The 6,856-nt window shown below is 45.9% G+C and overlaps 1 long non-coding RNA gene across 1 annotated transcript; it reads left to right on the top strand.

Annotated features, from left to right (window-relative positions):
- The first annotated feature begins 388 nt into the window (after positions 1-388).
- On the top strand, positions 389-1,357 carry LOC137522727 (uncharacterized). Its single transcript, XR_011022421.1, has 4 exons — positions 389-467; positions 565-654; positions 760-843; positions 1,270-1,357. It is a non-coding gene; the product is annotated as an uncharacterized lncRNA (long non-coding RNA).
- Positions 1,358-6,856: the final 5,499 nt, after the last annotated feature.

Below are 6,856 nucleotides of genomic sequence, written 5' to 3'. Positions count from 1 at the left end.
CTACAGGTGTCCTGTTGTAGCCACCATCATCCGCACTAGTACATTTTTATTTTTCTTATGCTGAACAGTTAGGCTGCAGTAGTGTGTGAATCGCACACTGCTAATCCATAATCAGTATGTGTCCTGGATTGTCAGTCACAACATGTGTTTGAAAGTTTCATCCAATAACCACTATGAAACATGCAGGAGACACGATTAGCAGGCTAGTGAAGCAAATGTATTTGTTTGCATCTGTGAAAAAACGTTAATGCAATTGTTTTTGAGAAAATTTTATTTTTGAGTTGTCATTTGTTTAATTGTTGTATCCCTTTATTATTGTAGTCTTGGTACAGGTGGTGGCCCAGCACGCTCTGTTGAATTTATGGATTATGAGCGAGTAGTGGAGCCTTTGTTGCCGACTGAGGCCCTGCATGGCATCAGGGGGGGCTATGATGCACAGTTGCCAAGCTCCGAAAGTTCCGAAGATGGTAATTGATTATTATGTTGTCTGTTTCCGGGAGTAGTTTAGTGCACAGGAAGTGTACTATTGTTACATTGATAATGTTCTAACTGACACTCTTGTAGGTAATGTTGTGTCTGTGGTTTCTGGGGATGCTGAAGTCAGTGACATCGGCCATGCGATATTAGAGGAAACTGATGCAGGCGACACTACTGGTGAGTTTGATGTGTTGTTGAACGAGATGGAAATGGAAAGGTCTTAAGGCAGATGTGCTGCATACATTTTTGGTCACCCTTTTTAACTATGACACTTTTGTCTAGGTGATGTTGCGGATGTGGGAACTGATGCTGCAGTGACTGACATCTCACTATCTGGGGCCCAATCTGATGCAGACTACACTACTGGTGAGTTTGATGTGTTGTTGAACGAGATGGAAATGGAAAGGTCTTAAGGCAGATATGCTGCATACATTTTTGGTCACCCTTTTTAAAGGGGAACTGAAGTAAGAGGTATATGGAGGCTGTCATGTTTATTTCCTTTTAATCAATACCAGTTGCATGGCAGCCCTGCTGGTCTATTTCTCTGCAGTAGTATCTGAATAACACCAGAAACAAGCATGCAGCTAGTCTTGTCAGATCTGACTTTAAAGTCTGAACCACTGAAACACCTGATCTGCTGTATGCATGGTTCAGGAGCTATGGCTAATAGTATTAGAGGCAGAGGATCAGCAGGGCTGCCAGGCAACTGGTATTGCTTAAAAGGAAAAAACCTTAACAGCCTCCATATACCTCTCTCTTCAGTTCCCCTTTAACTATGACACTTTTGTCTAGGTGATGTTGCGGATGTGGGAACTGATGCTGCAGTGACTGACATCTCACTATCTGGGGCCCAATCTGATGCAGACTACACTACTGGTGAGTTTGATGTGCTATTGAAAATATGTAAGGCTACTTGCTTGTAGACTGGGATATGCTGGACACCTTTGTTGATATTTTTTTTTGGTTTTCAATGACAATTGTCTGTAGGTGATGTGTCTGCTGTTGATGCTGTTGTGGGTGAGGAAATAGGAGGGGTTCCGATGGCAACACATGTTTTGGAAACTACTGGTGAGTTTTATTTGTCCCAGGAAATCATGTAAAGAAAGGGACATTAAGAGTAATATTGTGGATAGCATATTTTGTTTTTTGAAACACTAAACAGTTTGAATAGGTGGGCTGGCGAGATTTGTGTGGATAATGTGGTTGCAGTCAATTGCATGCACTTAATATACACATAAACGTGCAAGATGTGACTAATGAATGTCATGTTATGGCTGCTTATCGAGGGGGTGATGTTGAAGGGCCATCAAAACTGTTTGTTTTTTGGATTGTTGAACTTTCCCATGGCTGAGTAGCATCATATGTCTTGTCAACAGACTACAAAACAAACATATAATGCGTTTTTGCTTTTGGCCCACCAACCTAGAATCTACATCCAGCACGTGTTGATACTGTTCTGAGTGGATATGGAATCAACGTTGGCGCCACTGAACTGTCCCCACATCATTGTGTGCACCGGAGAGGGGAGATTACGCTATCATGACACCTACCATCTCCCCTCAGTGATTAACACACATCGCGTATGGGTGCTGAGCAATACAATCGACATCAGATTGTAGTGTGATGCCAGTGACAGGTGTGCACATAGGGGGTAAAAGCAGAGGATCCACGCACATCCCTGCTGGCCCAGCGCAGACTGGTGGTTTCCACCGGTCCGGCCACCCTCCCCCCCCTCTGTCTGACATCATGGCTGGTTCTGGCCTTGATGACGTCATTAGGGGCAAACCCAAGCGGATTGGCCTTTGAAGGCTAGATGCTGGTTGGAGAAGAGGTGGCTACTGTGGTTCATCGCTGGAGGCTGGAAGGTGAGTGATGGCCAGGCCAGGGCCGACCCATAGGCTGGAGAGGCTCCCTACAGCCTCAGGGCGCAGTGTAGGAGGGGTCGCTGAATTAATTAATCTGTCATTCCAAATTGTGTTTGAAGCAGAAATAAATAATAAAAGGGGATACATACCAGTGACTGCAAGCCAGATAATGAGATATTAAGGTGTTGGGGAGGTTGTGGGCCCTGTGGCGTCTCTTAGTCTAATAGCAATCAGTGGGTGATGTCTGGGGTGGCAGGGATGGAGGGCTGCACTTTGGTGTCTCAGGCTTGGGTGCTGGAGGACCTTGTCCTGCCTCTGGTGATGGGTGTTTCCGTAAAGAGGGGACATTGGTCTAAAGGGGTGGGACACATAGGGCAGCACTGCACAGAGGGGATCCAGCTGCCTGCCCCCCCCCCCCAAATGGGCCCCCCCCCCCGCACTTGAAAAATGGCTGGGCCCAAAGGAAGGGGGTGGGGGAGTATGTGGCTGGTGAGGAATTAACTCAAAAACCAATAGGTTGTGCCCTTAGCTGTGCAAACCCACAACATTGCAATGACCAAAGGATCAAGGATGTTGTGGCTTCACACAGCCAAGGGCACAACCCAATGTTATTTTTGTTATAATCTGTGTCCCATGGCGCTCTTAGGGCCCTTTTCCACTAGCAGTGACTAGCGTTCACGCTGAACGGGAGCGATTGCTGAGTGGCTAAAGTGCAGGCTACTTCCGCCAATTGCCTTCACAATGTAGCTATGCTGTACTGCATACCCAAATAGGTTGAAATTGTGCTCCGCCGCCAAATTGGTTTTGAGGGACAAAAAACATCCGGGAGTGGCAAGAACCAACCGCAATTCCAATGTTTATCAAAGCATAGCGATTGGAAAATGGCTAGTGGTTTGCGATTCTTCTATTCATGTAGCGCAAAGGCACTAGTGGAAAAGGGCCCTTTGTGCAGGGCACAAAGTTACATCCAACAATGGTACTATATGTTCCATTCGGGAGCTGTGGGGCCTCTTTGGATGGACATTGTTGTCAATCGCCTTTTGGCGTGTGGTTATCTGTACTGCGCAGCCCACTTGCGTGTTCGCAGTGGAGCTGACGGATGGAGATGTTTTTAGTCCCTTTTTGCATGCAGATAATTGGTACTGTGGGTGCACTTGAGCATGCTTGATACATATAGAAATTGGTGGTGGTGTGGGAGGATAGTGTCAGCTGCCGTGGGATGGAGGGGAGGGGGGGGGGTGGGGGGTGGGGGGGGGGCTCAATAGGCTGTGGATGTTTCCTACAGGTGACGTAAGTACACCCCATGGTAAGTTTCGGAATACAGCTGTAATGTAACCACCATGTACCCTATCATTTTGTTTGATGGTGTTTGGTTAAGGTGGCCATACCCTATTTTGTACCTCATTTTTGACAAACAGATAATCCCTCTCTGAGACATTTGGATCTGAGAGGGATCGTATGGCTGCCTTTACAGCAAAAACTTTCACCGGATTTCTGCCTGAAACCGTTCCCAATCTGTGCTGCTGCTGTGGCTGCCGGGCCCGCATGTATTACCTGCTCCATTTGGCGCCACTTCCCAGTCTCTGCTGTGTTTTCCGTGTCCCCTCTGGTCTCCGGCATGCTTCTCTGCTTCTTGCCCGGCAGGAAGTGTAAACCTTACATGGCCCTCTACTGATTACAGTTGCTCTCGGCCAGGAAGAAGTGCAGCATGCTGGAGACGAGATCCCAGAGGGAGCAGCGTTGACCGGGGGCAGTGGGGCTGGTGGAGCAGGTAATGTATTTTGCCTCAATTGCGTCAGGCAGTGTAATGCCGCTAGTGGTCTATCCCTTCCTGTGGGTGATTGATGTAATTTTGCCACACGCCGCCATCCACCTGAACTATCTATTTTGGGTCAAAATCAATGTACATTTTTCGTGTAGCCTGAAGGATGTGACAACAGATTAGATGAGTGATCGATTCTGCAGTTGATCTGCAGGCAAAAGGGCTAGTGTATGGGCAGCTGAACAAAATATATCATGTTACCCCTCCTAAATTTTTTAAAGTGATTGTATTTGTTTAGGTTGTGATTGTTGTTTAACCCTTTCTGGACCAGCACCCTCTGCCCCGGTAAGGACCATAGGGTGGTGGTCCACCAAGCTTCTGCTTCCCGATAAATCGCCAAAAGTTAACATTGCTCCCGCCGGACACGCCACTCTGTCCCCGCTGCAGGCAGCTCTCTCTGCCGTCGCTATGATGGCAGAGCGCTGTGCGCCGGGTGGGAGGCCCTTTCATTGGCTCATGACCCTGTCATTCCATGTAAGGCAATGGGAACGGCTTATAGTAATGACAGGGCAAGGAGCCAATGAAAAGGGCTCCTGCCCAGCTCAGTGGTCTGCTGTCATATAGGCGGCAGGCCATCACATTGTGGTGGGGGCACAGCGGACCAAGCAACGTGGACGGGCGAGGGCGTGCGGTGAATGGTACGTAGTTTATGTTCGGTCACGAACACCCCATTCCCTGGCCGCCGTAGATTGAAACTTGCTTGGTCCCCAGGTAGTTAAGAGGCCTACGCCATCATTTAGTAGTGTGAGATAGCAAGCTAATACACACATCTGTAACGTCCATCCTAATCAATATGTCATGTAGTGAGTTTGTTAAAAAGACACTTTAAACATGTCAGATGTAATTGTTTCTGAATGGTACAAATAATTGTATTGTGTACATGCTGCTTACATACAGCCCCATGTACATGTCAATATTAATGGATGTGGAAATTGTTCATTACACTATGTTGAATGTTATTAAAGGGACTCCGAGCAGTGTATAAACAATTGAAACATGCATACCATTTATAACCTCTTTTGCCTCTTTACAACCATGTCTAAAACGCTGCACTACACCTTTTGTACTTTATGATGTTTTCATCAATGATAGCGTTTGTGGTGAGTTTCCAAGCAAACCTTGTGAAAGTTACAAGGGCTAGGGTGGCGCTTTACATAGGTTTGTGAAGCCTATAAAGAGCTTAGAAATAGTATGCATTTGTCCATTGTATGCATTTGTTACGACTTTGTGCGCTGCTGAGTCCCTTGAAATACAACAACATGTCCTATACGTAGTTTGTTGTAGATTGATGACAAATGTGGCATGGAATAAAATTGATTCATGATGGTACATGTTTGACTACATTGAAGGCTTGATAGATGTGAGCACAATTACTTAATGCATTTGGATACTATTGATAGCTCTTCATAAAAGTCTCACACTGTGCAGAAATGTTTTGAATTACAACCGAGGCCAGACGTGTATTTTTTCTAATTTTTTTTTTTGCTTTTCCTTTCTATTAATAGGTGACATTCAGTCGGAAGATGTGGTGCTGCTGCTGGAGCCGATTCCTCTGGAAGAAAGCTTTGTTGGTGAGTGTATAAATGAGTAGGGTGCAGCTTGTTGTGCCCTGCAAAGATGTAGCTAAAATCTTTTTATATTGCCTTCCTAGCTGAAGATACACCACTTAAACTAGATTATGATCTAGATCAGGACATTGAAGGGCATGATTTTCACCTGCACCTCTCTTCCGACTCCAATGACACCATTAAAATTCCCTCACCAGGTTCGGAGCAAGAAATTGCTGCTGCCGACTCACCACAGTCACGTGAAAGTGCTGCTGCAACAACAGGGTCACTGGAAAGTGCACATGGATCGCCAGCTTCACGGGCAGAAAGTACAGGAGCAACAACACCACCACACGGAGGTTCCCGGCCATATTCACGGGCCAGTTATAATGCTGACCAGTGGCACTCGAGACAATTTCTGCAGGCCCAAAATGAATATCGAGGCCTCATGGAGAACCAGCTGAGGCTAATTCATAATGATTTGGGCAACATCAATGCCACTAGTCAGGAGCTGGGGGTCACGTTACAGCAGGTGGCCACTGTGGGTGCGGCCCAAAAACAGTTATTGGCCCAACTGGTTGACAGGCAAGACCGCCAAAATGTTGTTTTAGGCCGAATGGCACGAGTAGGCGAAAACCTTAATATAATTTTAGGGCGTTTGGCTGATGGCGTAGACCGCCACAATGTTACACATGCCAGAATGGCAGATGCGATAGAAAATAACAATGAATTGCTGCGGCAAATATTAAATAAATGAACTTTGTTGCTAACATTACAGTTTCGACTTAGTATTTAATGGACCTTGTTATGAATGGTAATGAGACGTTAGAACATCTTAATGTGCTTTGTTTGAGCTAAGCTTAAGGCCCCGACACACACTACGGAATGATGGCTCTGTTGGTGGCTGGGGTTTTAGGCAACACTAGTGCGTGTGTAGGCACCTTTCCATACCTAATTTGTTGACCAAACATTTCTGACATTGGCCTCAATTTACTAAGCTTAACTCCTGTCTTTACTAACTCTTCTGAGCTGATTTACAGTTTACACAATTATATGACCATGCTGATAACTGTAAAACACCTCTGAAGAGTTATTAAAGACAGGAGTTAAGCTTAGTGAATGGAGGCCATTGTGATATATGCACA

The sequence above is a fragment of the Hyperolius riggenbachi genome, chromosome 6, assembly GCF_040937935.1.
Source record: "Hyperolius riggenbachi isolate aHypRig1 chromosome 6, aHypRig1.pri, whole genome shotgun sequence".
In the NCBI taxonomy this organism is placed as follows: Eukaryota; Metazoa; Chordata; class Amphibia; order Anura; family Hyperoliidae; genus Hyperolius; species Hyperolius riggenbachi.
This window is presented reverse-complemented; position numbering and strand designations above follow the sequence as displayed.